This window comes from Rosa chinensis, chromosome 1 (assembly GCF_002994745.2).
Source record: "Rosa chinensis cultivar Old Blush chromosome 1, RchiOBHm-V2, whole genome shotgun sequence".
NCBI classification, from domain to species: domain Eukaryota; kingdom Viridiplantae; phylum Streptophyta; class Magnoliopsida; order Rosales; family Rosaceae; genus Rosa; species Rosa chinensis.
Genome location: NC_037088.1, coordinates 14,432,573 through 14,448,680, shown reverse-complemented (window position 1 = coordinate 14,448,680; position 16,108 = coordinate 14,432,573). Strand labels below are relative to the sequence as shown.

At 38.8% G+C, this 16,108-nt stretch overlaps 1 long non-coding RNA gene across 1 annotated transcript; it reads right to left on the bottom strand.

Annotated features, from left to right (window-relative positions):
- Positions 1-12,425: 12,425 nt before the first annotated feature.
- LOC121048843 lies at positions 12,426-14,038 on the bottom strand. The gene is made up of 5 exons (XR_005801529.1): positions 13,864-14,038; positions 13,692-13,756; positions 13,570-13,605; positions 13,379-13,422; positions 12,426-12,815 (listed from the first exon to the last, which is right to left on the bottom strand). It is a non-coding gene; the product is annotated as an uncharacterized LOC121048843 (long non-coding RNA).
- Between the last annotated feature and the right edge of the window lie 2,070 nt (positions 14,039-16,108).

The window sequence follows — 16,108 nt, the reverse complement described above, 5'->3', positions numbered from 1 at the left end:
GAAATTTCAAAGCGATGCCTCGCTCTGGATAGGATCTGTATATATATATATATATATATATATGTTTTCCTCTGACCACGGTTCATCCATATCTTTTACTTTCTCTCTCTACTGTATTCTTCTTCTTCATCTCTGTTAATGACGAGAAATTTTTTTGAATTCTACTCTTCCACTACCTCTTTGAATCTTCGGTAATATGAATTTCAAGAAACTATCATTCCTAATATGTTCTTTTTCTTTCTGGATTTCCAGATATTCTGGTCTTCTTACGTCCTTTCCGTTTGTATCTATTTTCGGAGCTTTGAAATTTTTTGATGAATTGATGATAATTGAAATACCCCGGAACCACGTAAACACAGTTTGATCATATTTCCCATGAATTGATGATAATTGATGAATTGAAGTGCCTTTGGCAGAAACCAACAAAAAAATAAAGTATGATGAATTGATGATAACCGAGATGAATTTTGGAAAGTAGTAGAAGAATGAGAGAATGGTTGAAAGAAGATGCAACTCGCAAGAGAGAGAAGAAGGCAGAAGAGAGAGAAAACAGTGACATAATACATCGGAGGGGGATGAAACGCCGTCTCACTAGAGAGAAATAAATATAAAAAAGTTATAAAACTGAAAATATTTAACCAGAGTTAGTGAGAAATAAACGTGGCGTCTACAATTCTACATATACGGTGGTGGTATCACCACCTGAGTTTTGGTGGTAAGCAAATTTGATTCCCAAAAATTTCCAAAAAATCTTCACAAACTCATTTTGTTGCGTATTTTATTATTGAACCTTTATATTTAATATTTTATCTCAAAAAAAGTTTAGAAAATATTTCTCGTAAATCACATAATCTAAGAATTTCTAAAAAAAATTTCCATTTGTTTTTTCTTTATTTGAAAGAAGCATCATTTCTTTTGTTTAGTACTTTTGTTTCAGTAGCAAATTTTGTAGAAAAATGATAAACTACACATTACTTGCATTATATTAAAATGAGTAATTATTTTTTCAATAAAAAAATAATGCATTTTAATTTCAATAATGGAGATGGACTTTTTCCACATTAGGCATATTTTTCCATATTTTGTGAAATTCAAAGAAAAATGAAATTAAAAATTAATAAATTAAAAATCTTCTATATGTTTATTGCGTAGTAACATGTCTTACATAAAAATATTAACTAAGTTCACTGTTGTTTCGACATCGTTCAAAGCGGCCAACCCTATAATTCTATAAATGCTTATATTTTTGTAAAGAGAGCCGAATCACTATGAGATAAATGGCCTAAAATTTTGGATCGCACAAAATCTTTATAGCCTACTAATGTTGTCTAGTATGTTTATTAGTTATAAACTTGTATGGACAAATATACCTTCCAAGATGAACAAGGTGAAGGAAATAGAATTTGACAAATTCAACCATTAGATGTGATCAAGGCAGGGAAATATGGCTATGGTAAAAATTTGACATGTTTTTGTAATCGTTTAAGCCTGGATCCTCGTGGTCAGCCCTAATTCTAAATACTCATCAAATTAAAACGCTCATAACTACTCTCTCGCAACTCCTTTTCTCGATCTATCAGCCCTTACACTCTCATGGAGACGAGGTTTATCAACTCATGTAAATTATTCGGGACATTTATCTCCTTGTGATTTTAGTCCCCTTAGGGAAGCATAAACGTATATTGGGTTGACCCCTTTAACCAATATAAAAACAAAAACCGATTGGGTTAGTTTTTTAACACGGCACCTATTAATCTGTGTTAAGTACATGGGTATTGCCAAATCGATCGATTTCTAATTTGTATTATTTGCATCACACAAAATCCTTATATACCTACAAGTGTTGTATAACATGTTTATTGGTTGTAGAGAAAGTACACCTTCCAAGATGAACAAAGTGAAAGAAATAGAATGTGATAAATTTGACCGTTGGATGTGATCAAGGCATGGAAATATGTATATGTTTTCGTCATCGTTTCAGCCTCGATCTACGTGGTCAATCCTAAATTCTAAATACTTATCAAACTAAAATGCTCGTAACCACTCCCTCGTAGCTCCTTTTCTTGATCTATTAGTGCTCACAATCTTGCGGCGACGAGGTATATCAACCCATGTGAAAAATTCGGGATGGTTATCTCCCCGTGATTCGGCTCTTCTTAAGAAGACATAAACGCTTATTGGGTTGACCCTTTTGACCAATATGAAAACGAAGGTTGATTGGGTTAATTTTTTTTACACGGTACCTATTAATACGTGTTAGATATATGGGTAACGCGACTAACGCCAAATTGATCAATTTTTCAATTTGTATTATTTGGGTCACGCAAAAATCTTATATGTCTACTAGTGTTGCATAGTATGTTTACTAGTTGTAGAGAAGTGTATACCTTCCAAGATGAACAAGGTGAAGGAAATAGAATTTGACAACTTTGACCGTTGGATTTGATCAATGCAGGGAAACACGTATATGGTAAAAAATTGACATGTTTTTGTCATCATTTCGGCCTTGATCTGCGTTGGGGAGTTGAATTATGCTTTAACCCAATATGCACTTATATATCCCTAAGGGGAGTTGAATCATGGGGAGATAAACATGTTGAAATTTTTACATAGGTTGATACAGCTCGTTCCCATTAGAGTGTGAGAGCTGACGGATCAAGAAAAGAAGTTGTGAGGGAGTGGTTATGAGCGTTTTACTTTGATGTATATTTAGACTTTACGGTTGACCAAGTGGATCGAAGCCAAAACGATGACGAAAACATGTAAATTTTTTACCTTACCCATATTTCTCCACCTTGATCACATCCAACGATTGAGTTTGTCGAATTCTATTTCCTCCACCTTCTCCATTCTAGAATGTATTTTTATTTTTGTTTATTTTTTACAATCAATAAACAAGCTAGACAACATCAGTAGACATGTAAGGATTTAGTGTGAACCAAATAATTAAAATTGAAAATGATTAGATTTGACCTTACTTAATCTGCACAGTTAATTTTTAAAATGTAAAAAAGAAAGGGAATGAGTTGGCTCGATCCAACGCTGCCACCTTATATACTCTATGCCTTAGCCAACGGAATACCATTGCAAATTTATTAATGCAGTCTTTACTTTTATTTTTACCTTATCTGAACCGGTTTCTTCTAGTTTTAGTCGGTTTTCCAGATTCTTCTTCGTTTTCCTCCGTTTCCTACCTCTGTTCCTCACCGGTCACCACCATTTCAAACAGTTCTATCGACAAATACCCATTACTCTGAAAATAAATTCCTACAGCAATATCCAATTCCATAGATCAACATTCAATTTACTGATACCATGGCAGTGATGGACTAGAGATGGCTCCAACTCATTCGACCCATCTCACAGTCTATGGAGAAGCCTCCAGAATCAAAATCTCAATTCAATCCGCCCATCTGTTCACCCATTAAATTTGATCAAACATTTAATTCCTAAACCCATATATTCTTATCAAAGATGATCTAGCTTCGATCTCAATTTGGCACAGATGATTGGATTTTTCTTCTTCGTTTCTTATGAACAACTAATATTTGCATTGGACTTGAGACTTTCTGAGTTCATGTCAAGTGGTCCTGCATCAATATAACGTGGTGGTGGCACCTCTAGCTCATGTTCAGTGAATATTGCAATCAGAGGCTATAGAGATGGATCTGCTTCCGACATCATTACTTCCACTCAAGTGGTTTTGCATCCTCTCTTTGAAATTCAAAGGGATTGTGTTGTTGTTTTTCTGCCCTTCCTCTTCAATTTCGGTGTGGATCAGAAATTTTAGATCGGTATCTCAGTGCCTTCGACAGTTCGACACTTTGACTAGCGGTGATCTAAAATATGAAATTACTGCTGCAGTAGAAGATTTTTAACCCTGACCACGTATTCTTTCTAACATGAATTTGAAGGACTGTTATGCCCTTCCGTTGAGGCCCGTCAAAGGCGTACGCTACACCCGGCGTAGCCCAGAATTATGCCTACTATTGTGCAAAAGATTATGCACAGTGAGGCTATTGTGTGCGGTGGTGTATCTGATTGTGTGCAAACTAGCAGGCCTAGTAAGGTTAATACCAGTACCAGTGGGCATAGTGAGGCTAATATCTGTTTGTGCAAACAAAGTCATCTGAGCAACAAAACTCATACTTATAGCATGACCTTCATTTCCATTTGGCTATTTGAATCTGTTGCATGAAGTTTGAATCTTGACCGTATCATGATGGACGCGTGGCATGATCTGCTTGAGTATCTGGAATAATCCAATTCAATTTGTTGTAACGACCTTTACTACCAACTAGTATAAAATAGCCACTCTTTCTATTTTGTCATATTAGTGGAATCTCCTCACAGTTTCTGCCCGTGGATGTAACCATTTGATTTTGGGGTGAACCATGTAAATCTTTGGTCTTCTGAATTTTTCTATTAATTTATCTTTTTTCATATTTCGATACTTCATACTTGTTTGACACTTCCGCACAACAAGACCCTTACACATGTGCAACGAAGAAGTCATTTACTATGGATGAAACAGCTATATTTTCATCCATGATACACTAACTTTCCAAACTTGAAGATCATGGTTCCCTATTAAAGTTGGTTTGACCTCCAAACATGGGATAATATATTCCATCTGCAATTACATAATCACCATCTCATGTCCCAAAGTTCTATCTGCAAACATGAGAAATGATGTCAATTGAGCTTTGCTGATTGCTTAACTGGTGTTGTTCAAAATCGTACATAAGAATAGTGAATTTGGATAGTCTTCTAAAGGTGGTTGTTCTGTTTTTAACAAATATACGATACATGATTGATTGAGTACAACTTCACAACTGGTCAGGTTCAAATTTTCTGTTGTGAGATTTAATTCTCTTTTATTAATACATATGTTTACAATGATCAATCAAGAACTTACGTAACGAATAAAATCTTAGGCCTCGTTTGGTTGTCGGAAAGGAAATTGGTTTCATGGTCTTTCCCATGAGCATGGGAAAGTAAATTTCCCATTTGTTTCCCTACCAATGTTTGGAAATGCCGGAAAAGTAATCGGAAAATGTATTTTACTTTCTTTTCCGATGTTTGGTTTGTGCATGAATGAAAGTATGTAACATCAATTTTTCAATAATATCCTTATTATCAAAACATAAACAATCCAGGATTAAAAAATATCTTGGATAATTTGGTAATAACAACATTAAAATAATATTTAGAGTAAGCAATTAATGTGCAACTAATGCAGGGAATGTAGATACCTCTACTAGCAAGGCTATTTGCTACATCACCAAGTATAAATAACACCCTCTTTAGGACACCCACAAGCCATGGTGGGACCCAACTGAGACATGCATCTTGTAGCCCTATGTTCAAGCTACGCCACGGTATCCGAAAGCAGCAAGTACGTCACAGGGAAGCCACCTTCCCGGCCTTGCCAACATGCCCTCACAACTAGGCTTCAAGACTAGAATAGTGGGTTCTTGTCCCACATCTAAGAAAATGTAAAAGAGATGGCTTCCTTCACCTATAAAAGGAATGCCTCCTCCCACTTAAACACCATCCCATTACATACTTTGTAATCCCCCTTGGGCTGCAAGGCTCAACACACTAGTATAACATTCAAATGGACGTAGTAAGGCGGGAGACGAACCACTATACTTCTTATGTCTTCTCTCTCTCTCTAAAGATAACTAGAGACCCCCTCGGATTTCTAACGTTAACATTGGCACCGTCTGTGGGAAGCCAACACAGAGGCTTCGTCACCTACCAGGAGCTTTGACCCAAAAGTGTCGAGTCAACACTCGTTCAACATCAAATTAGGGTTGGTCAACGCCCATATGGGCCGGTCAACGCCAAACAAAGCTGATTAACGGTTGGTCAACGCAAACTTCAAAAAAAAAATTTTTAGGTGCCAAGTACTCTGGACACCTAGAGATCTCCTATAGACACCCATTCCATCTTTAATCATCACCTCCGCTCCGCTGAGCTTCTGCGCTTGCACCTCCCTGAGTTTTCTACTCCGTTAGCAAAAACCTCCACCAAAAACCCATGTTCTTCAAGCACCACCGGCCAAATGCTCCGCACCGCCGGCCAAAATCTCCGCTCCGGCAGGCCCACTGACAGCACAAAGCCTTCACTGCTGGACTACACCACCGGGCAGCCTCCGCTGGGCCTCTCTGCTAGTCAAGCTCTGCTGGACGTCCTCCTCTGGACAAACATATCCGCCGGAGAAATCTCCGCTGACCAACCAAGCAGCTCCGCCAACCAGCATCACCGCTGGGCATCTTCTGCTGGCATCCTCCTCTGGATAGCATCACCGCTGGGTAGCATCTTCTGCTGCGCACTTTCAGCGGCAAAATTCCTCCACCAAAGTCTTTGACACACCGCCGAGAATCAACGTCAATTGCTAAGAGTCAACATTAATCGCCAAGCGGCCAACGACGAGCTTCAAACACCTACAAGTTCACCGCTGAACAAACCACAACTCTCCCCACACCCAGAAAAATACTCTGGGCACCATAGCAACCATCAAGCACCGCCAGGAAGTCTTACCGCACCGCCGGTCAGCTCCGAACCTCCGCCGAGCTCCAGGCCTGCTGTCTCCGCCTCTCTCTGAGTCTTCGGCGACCTTGGGTCTCCGCTGGCCTCACGTGTCGAGACCTCCGCTGGCTAGAACCCCTCACTCGTGTTCATTTCACTCATCGCCCACTCTTCGGCGACCGCTGCACTTCCATTTGATAAAATGGAGCTTTTGGTCCTCTCAATTGCATCACCCGCCCAAAGATAAGTCTCTTTGACATGGACTGGTTTCCTATTCATTTATAAACATAAATCACTGCAAGCTGCACATGGCAATCTGAAAACTGTAATCATATCACTTGAGTATCTAACACACGTGGGCAACCCTGCAAGCATGCAGCTCACCTATGCATACATAGCCACATGCATAGCCTACACATATATGTTTGGGGCATGTCCGTAGCCACATGTCTTGATAATGGGGTCGTTAGACACATTACATGCACATAGCTTACACATGTTTAAGTGCTTGCGGCCTTCACATACATATACCTTCATGTTTAATTACGTTCATGTCTTCTTGATATGTCTGTGCCCCCACCGCCCAAGCACCACGTGCTTCCGCTTTCTACATAAGTTAGGCGACACCTGCCTGCACAAACACTTCACACACACACACACACACACACATATATATATATGTTTGTACATGGACTTCTTGTACCTTCCCCATCCGCTATGGACACATAAGCTAATTATCAAGTGACAGCACATATCTAATGCCTTGCCAATTATGCCTACGTGCTAATTGTGCATGCGCCACCTGATAACTAGTGTCATAAGTTGTTCTTGTCCTATATAGCATCTCAATTACTTGGGATGGTATGTATGATTCAATTTGATTAACAGAGAATGCCCACATATGACTTAACTGTGCAAATCAATTATGTGAACTATTGCGCATGAATATGCTAATTAATATCCCTCCAGTTGTGTATTAGCTGCATATCAACTTATGGACACCTAGGCATGTGCTATTGAGGTAGTTATCACACATAATTACACATACTCCAACTCAACCGCTAGCATTACTTGCTTATTTGTACTTCTCCTACGTGACCTACCGCAAATAAGCATAAATACTAGTGTTGATTTTACACACTAATGTACTAATCTCATATTTTGTTTCAAGGAAATTCAATTATTTCTATTAAGCATTCAACCTCAACTACGAGTTGACGGACATTATCGGAGCACTTTATCCGCCACAAGCAATGGACCGCCATGCTTGGCCAACTCCGCTAGCCTCCAAATCGGCATAAGATAAGTCACTATCTTATCTTTTACGCTCTTGCAATTAGAGCTTTTGCCATGACTGTACACATATGCCATGCTCCTATTTAATTGCAACCCATTAAATAAACATGGGACACTCAAAACAAAATATTCTTATTACTTGCTCTATTTTGTTTGTCATTTTTCATACAAATACAAGCTTTACGAGTCTATGGTCACCGCCAAGCGGTAAGGCAACGCCTCATAATGACAATGACCGCTACGCGACATTGCAGTCAAGCTTTTCTTCTTCGAGAAAAAGTAAAGGGACCAGTTAACACAGCCCACGGCAGCCATTGATCCGGCAGTTAACCCCGACGCTTGGGTATCTAAGATTAGGTTCGCTACCTAACGCCCACTGTTTAAACGCAGCTCCCCTCATCAAACAATTTTCCGATCATCCAGAGGTTTATAGCCAGGATTGGGGGACTCCGCGGAGGGCCTAGCGGGGGCCCACCGGAAAGGGCAAAAGCGTTCGCTCCAACCAATTCTAGATGGACGACGCACTCGCACTAATTATGCTTGATATACGGCACAAAGCCACACTTTGGTATCAACCCCACTGAAAACCCTCCTTGACTGGGGACTTCGGGGACTTGTACATACAGCCCAGCATAATTAGCAACGGTCACGCTCATGCCTCAGGGCATCACCTTCGAGATACCCGTTAATGCCTTATGGCAACGCCGAGCTCCGCTCTCATGCCTTAGTGGCACCGCCGAGCTTTCGCGCTCTTGCTCCCAGCGGCACCGCTGAGTTTTCGCGCTCTTGCCCCCAGCAGCACCGCCGAGCTTTCCGCTCACGAGCTTCAACTCACGCCTTCCCGGCAACCCTGGAGCTTCCGCTCACGCCTTTCCAGTAACCTTGAGCTTCCCGCTCATGAGCTTTCGCTCACGCCTTCGCGGCACCCCCGAGATTCCGCTCACGCCTTTCCAGTAACCTTGAGCTTCCCGGCACCCTTGAGCTTCCGCTCATGCCTTCCCGGCAACCCTCGAGCTTCCGCTCATGACTTCCCGGCAACCCTGGAGTTCCCGCTCACGCCTTCCCGGCAACCCAAAGAGCTTCCGCTCATGACTTCCCGGCAACCCTGGAGTTCCCGCTCACGCCTTCCCGGCAACCCAAAGAGCTTCCGCTCATGCCTTCCCGGCAACCCACGAACTTCCGCTCATGTCTTCCGGGCAACCCACGAGCTTCCCTCTCATGCCTTCCCGGCAACCCCGAGTTTTCCGCTCATGCCTTCCCGGCAATCCCCGAGCTTTACACTCATGTCTACTCGACACACCACACGTTAATGGAACATTGCATTTTTCTACCATTTGTCGTTTACCGATTGCGACAAATTGAATTCTTTTCACGTTCCATTAATACGAGTGACAACCAAACAAACAAAGCGTTCGCATATTCATCATTCACGAATTACAAACGCTTACCTTCGCCGCACTCATGCAACTTACATCTCACGAGCGTAACCCCGTCAAACTCAACCTCATTCTCACACATTTATCATATGCAATCCATATGCTCACACGACCATACGCGTTCTCGAGTTTATACGTCATAATCGATCGTACTCGGCTCCATTCACGTGTATACATCAACATGTATCACGCACCCCATACGTTCACATATGCCAACGCATATCAATGTAACTCACATTTGTTGCGCAATGCAACGAGCATTCTACATACGTGTGTTTTTGTCTTTGTTGTGCAGGTTAACGAGTCTCTTCTTGCTTACGGAGTTCGGGGACTTGTAGGGGCTCTGTACCGCCCGGTTACTTATGCTTGATGACTTCATGATTATAACTCCCCAACCAAGAAGCTCCTCTTACTTGGGGACTACGGGGACTTGTAGATACCTCTACTAGCAAGGCTATTTGCTACATCACCAAGCATAAGTAACACCCTCTTTGGGACACCCACAAGCCATGGTGGGACCTAACCGATACATGCATCTTGTAGCCCTATGTTCAAACTACGCCACGGTATCCGGAAGCGGCAAGTACGTCGCTGGGAAGCCACCTTCCCAGCCTTGCCAACATGCCCTCACAACTAGGCTTCAAGACTAGAATAGTGGGTTCTTGTCCCACATCTAAGAAAATGTAAAGGAGATGGCTTCCTTCACCTATAAATGGAATGCCTCCTCCCACTTAAACACCATCCCATTACATACTTTGTAATCCCCCTTGGGCCGCAAGGCTCAACACACTAGTATAACATTCAAGTGGACGTGTGTCTCTCTCTCTCTAAAGCTAACTAGAGACCCCCTCGGATTTCTAATGTTAACAGGGAAAGTATGAGGGAAAATGAATCCTATAGGGTGTGGGAGGATCGATTCCCCCCCCCCCCCCATTTTCTCTTCATGCAAGAAAATTGTTCATTTCCTTAGGTGTGCCAAACACAGGAAAGGATAAACTTTCGCTTCCCAACTTTTTCATTCCGTGAATCAAACGAGGCCTTAATTCTTAGAAATAAAAACATTCCATTAGTTGAAATCAATATTACTTTCCTGAGCATGTTTACTACATGTAAGATTTGACTTCTTTTATTGATGGACTTGGATCCTTGTTCATATCAAAATTCCACATGCGCATTATTTCATTCTTCATGGAAACCATTAATTAGGTTCAACCAGATCAGCCTGGATTCAGATTGCCCCTTTTATTTTCTCTAGTACATGAGTACAATGACAGTAAAATTAGCTTCTTTTTTTTTCTTCTCTTTTGGTAAACTTTGTTGTAAGATTTTTTTTTTTTGGGGCTAGAACATTAATTTATTTTATTTTAAAGGTAAACACCGATACAACAGACCCAGAAAATGGGCCACAGATTACATATCAAAAGAGGAAAAAAAAATCCCAAACAAATACAACCCAAATAGCAAATAATCCAGCCAAAGGCTTCCCGAGCACATCACCGTTGCAAACACTACCGCACAACTAGGATCCCAATGAAAGACCAATGAAAGAGCCTCTCTAGACACGAACAAGATTCGTCAAATCTAAATCGCAATGGCACCAGAGAGCCACTGCATGAACCACAAAGACCAAGTGAAAAAGAAGAACAAAGAGACTCACAAAGGGATAAAAAAGCAACATAAAGGTTGAATAGTACTTGTGCACTAGCGTGTTAGCGAGTAGCAGCTTAATATGACGCTCCAAAGTGCGATCACTTTGGCGGTGGTTGAAAACCATAGGAAAAGTGTTGAAGGCAGCGGTGCTTAGAAAGAGATACAGAGTTGGAAGAGAAGTTAGGAGGAATAGGTGCTTTGGGTGATTGATGGGGACGTAGAAAAACAAGGACCCAACAAGGCAAAAATGAACATGATCGATCGAAAACGTGTAAGAAAAAGAGAGGCGAGGGGGGACTAAGAACATGGTCTGAACCACGGAAAAACGCCCCTAGAGGGGGGAGTATCGCCACCAACTTTCAAAAGTGAAAAGAGAAAACCCAGAGCGAAGGATTTATGTATTTTACTGACACAACTTACTACAACGTTTGTTGGGTTATAAGCAACTAGCCTTCCTGCATGCGCCTTGTGCGTGAGGAAGGACTGCGCTCGCGCGTGCGAATGCATTATTTCTCTCTCTCTCTCTCTCTCTCTCTCTCTCTCTCTCTCTCTCTCTCTCTCTCTCTCTCTCTCTCTCTCTCTCTCTCTCTCTCTCTCTCTCTCTCTCTCTCTCATCTAATGACGAAGAAATGAGGACATATTTGGTTAATTTCCTGGATTATCACATAAAAGGTGCTATTTGTAATACACTAAGAATGTACAGAACTGGCAATATTTGACAGCAAAATCTCTAACCCCTTCCTACCCATCGGATTGAACTTCAGCGAAAGCTCATACACTAAGCTTTCTCCATACTCAATTGCCACTGCTTCAATCCTTTAAGCCATCATTGTACCTTAATGTGAGCTCACTTATGTTGTTATGTAAACCTTTTGTAGAACAGAACCTAAGTTCTTTTCTTCTGATTATAGGAGAAAGGAAAATATTAAGAGATGAACAATAGAGAAGTGAACAATCACACCACAGGGGAATTTAATACCAACAAAAAAAAGAAAAATGTATGTCAATATCAATTAATTCTGATTTGTTAGAACTATTCCAAGTGATTGTCTTTAGTCTCCTGAAGACCTATCTCAATGTCCATAGCTATGTTTACAGTTACATTTACATCTTCTCCACTGAGGTAGTTCGAACTTCTCGAAACGCAGGTGCTAGTTGTTGTTGACCAGAGCAAAGAAAATCTCCTATTTATCCCCCTTTTGTACATGACATAGTGAGCAAAAAAAATGAAAATTGAATACATACATCAATATTTCAAAGTAAAAGAGAAACCAAAAAAAAAAATATATGTAACTTGAGTGTGCTTTACTTGCCTGGACATCTAATCAACAATTAGTTTCACCCTGAATGTTGATCTTTGAAAGTCGGTACCGATTACCGAATAAAGATTTTCATACCCTGAATGTAAGTCTTGTGCCCATTATCGTAGAAAAAGAATAGATGTTCCATTGAAAATCATTCCTACAAAGTAAAACTGTAAGAATCAGGTTTGTAGTTTGAGTTTCATGGCAAAGAAACACGATGGAAATCCACAGTTCCACACTACCCAAAATTTGAAAGGAGTATAAGCTATAAAGTATATAAGCATTATAAAATTGTAGATCAAGGGTCTGAGACCAAACAGTACAATAACATCACTGCAATTCATCTAAAACAAAAGTTAGAGAATTACCTGCATGCTCCAAATTCCCAATTTCGCATAGGGAAACAATTAGTATAGTTTATTGTACTGAACAGAACAGAATGCATAATGAGTGAGAAGGATAAAAGAAAAGAAAGCGTAATGAGCATCAAATTAAGCAATTCATGAACTGAACAGAATGACCTTACCTCTTGTAGACATGTGGATGATATAAAATCAAAGAATTAGCAACTTCATATTCCAAAGTCCTGCATCTGCACTCCAATGAAAGAAAATAACAAAAGGAAAGAGTTAGTATTAATATGTTTACCTAGAATATTGAGCAGAGTTAATACTAAAAAGAATAAACACACATGGGGAAAGAATTATCATGAAGTAAGATCGAGAACTGGTAGCAATTTATGAAATTACAATGACTGAAGAATTCCAGAAACAATTGACAATTACTGCTATTGGTGGAGTATAGAGGTTGCTGAAGGTACAAATAAGACTTTAATTTATAGGAGATTTCTGAAGTGAGTACTGAAGTCTATCATCAGTCTAGAGCCTGCTCAAGGTTACACATGAAGGACGATGGTTTATATGATTAGAAAGTTGTTAGTGCCCTGATAGAATTCAATGTCAACACTGATATATATAAACCCATATGTCATTATCCTTATAGCACATCAATTGAGAGAACCTACTCTCTTCCCTATGAAATTGAATTTATAGAAACAGGTTGCAAAAGCCAAGAAAATCCAAAACAATACAATTACAGGTTGAGATAAATGGGAAAAAGTAACTGCATAAATAAATATAATCTGGATAAGAGTACCTGTTCTCTTTGCCGTGTTTGTATTCTTGAGACAATATTCCAATCTAGTTTTTAAAAAAACATCCTTAGTGATGATCGATATTGATAATCAATGGAAAGCATAATGACAGGGAATAAATAGAAATTGTGCAATTGGGAAACTATTCAATTAAATAGAAAAGGAAAACGGGAGAGCAGAGAGCAACGATTACCAGGAACAAAAGAAATTAGTCATTTGTTCAAGATACCTGCAAAATTTGGAGAAAACAACTATGAAAAAAAGTTAACCCAAAATCTAAGCTAAATGACACCCAAATAATAGATTTAGGTATACCTTTGTTTTGAAGAAGTGCGCCACTTCTTGCGTCAATGCCAGTATCGTCGTCGCTGTGTACCTGGCTGAAAACCATTAAACCCAAAAATTATATACAAACCCATCAAAACCCAAAAAGTGCATATGAAAATCGAAATCTGAAAATTATCCAATGACAATTGTCAAGTCTGACCTCAAGTGAATCTGCAAAATTGTCAGCCGACTTGATAATAATTTTCTCCTCCTATTTGATTTTGCTCTGCTCGTCTCTGTATGAATCGTAAATTGAGTTAGGGATAAGTATTGATGGAGCCATATGTACTCCCACGTCTGTGTTGAGATCGTGCTTCCTGGCAGTTCTCTCTTGTTTGCTGATCGTGTGCGATTCTTTTTTTTTTTTCTTTTCTCTGCCGCACAAAGCTATAGTTCCGTATTTATATTCTTTCATTTTTTTTTTTTGATATTTTACAGGAATAACCCTCTCTGATATCTTTTATTTTAGTGATCTTTGTATCTGTGGTGGACAATTTAGGGACTTCAAAAAATTGGTGAAGCCTTTGACACCAAAGATCACGCTTGGCTTTATAGTAGTAGAGATAAATTTTTTGAAAGGTTGAAATTTAGAATGGTTTGTTAAATTTTATATGTTATAAGTTGTTTTTAGATTCATAAAAAAATAAAAAATAAAAAAAAGGATAATTTTTCAAAAACGGATACAAATATATATTTGTAGTTATAATTATGCCAATTGCTATATTTCCCAGAGTGGTTGAGCCATTTGCAGTTTTCCACAACAACCAAGGTTTGACACTGGGAAAGCATAATTGGCGTCTTCTTTCAGATTTAAAATCAGGTGTGGGGCCCAAATTGGGCTGTTACGTCATGAGACGTTAAAAATCGAGAATTTAGCGATAATATTGAAGTTTTTGTGAAATTTCGTATAATTTCAAGAATTTCCAATGAAATTTTTTTGGTATATCATGATAATATCGGGAAGCTGAAAAAATGAAAATATCGCTGAAATATCGGCGAAATTATCAATTTTTAAGACTTTGGTTGGGAGACTTGTTGTTGTGTATCAAATTGTGCTTATTGCTGAACAACCCTATAACAACCCTATAATACCATTATGAATATTAAACCTCCAAACTTATGAATCAAACCATCAAAATATATAGATGGCAACAGAATGATATATAATTGCCATTCTGGCTTAAGTATCAATAACATGTCGTTAGACTTTATTAAAAAAAAAAAACCATCAAAATATATTTTATTAAAATTAAATTTGAAATCTCAACATCCTTTAGTTGAACTTTGCATGCTGTTGTGATATGCAGAACTCATTTGCGTTATTTGATTGGGAAAGCAAATGAATAATGCGAACTCTATATATATTACCAAAACTTCATTAAGAAAAATAAAACTTTTACTATTGTATTTACAACATCGCCTGAAATCTATGAGATAATTCAATGAAAGAAAAGAAATTCAGTTCATGACACAGTGTCATACCTAGACGATATATACAAACCGAAGATGTTGTTGATCATAACTTGGTAGGAGCTTTGGATGTCAGAAGGAGAGGTTGAAAATCGAAACAGTGGGCACTCCTTTACATACAAGTGCTCTAATGAAGGACACACAAAATCAAGAGTAGCACTTTCATAGTACAAACATAGGAAGTTCTATTAAATCTAAGTTCTAAAATGTTGGAAGAACAGTCTTTTTGTTCTTCACTGTTTCATTGCTTCCTTCAATTACACATCAGCAGGACCGATACATGTGCTCCCCATCTACTTGCTTCATTACGCCTGGATAGGAGTTACATGGTCGCATCTAATTGTAAAAGAAAAATAAAATAAAAAACAATAAAATATCAGCTAGTATCAGGAACTCAAAAGCAAAAGCTATACTAAAATGCAAAGTCAGAGTAAACAAATCAAGAATAAATGAAAATGATTGAGAATATGGTGTACTAGGAGTCGAGGACCCTGTTTTTCAATTTTTCTTTCAAACAAAACATTTTTCACCTGAAAATATGTTGGCTCTCCCAAAAAAATTTTTAGCACTCCAAATTCATATTTTATTATTTTTGAATATCAATAAAAAGAATACAGAAAAGTGTAAACAGGGATGCAATATTAATAAAAAGAATACAGAAAAGTGTACATTTTCATCTGATGAAAGTGTATAATTTGCAGCATGTATACAAAAAAGAATACAGAAAGTATAATATTATTTTCGAATATCTTTTTGAAAATGTTCTGATAAAAAAAATCTCTATGAAAATGTCAAAAACTAATTTGCATTACTAGAATAATATAGGGAAAAACATATAAACAGTACTCAACCTATGGCCGACTCCGAATTTCTGTACCCAAATTTTCAAAACTATCACTTTGGTACCTGAAGTTCGGACCCCGACCCAACTTTAG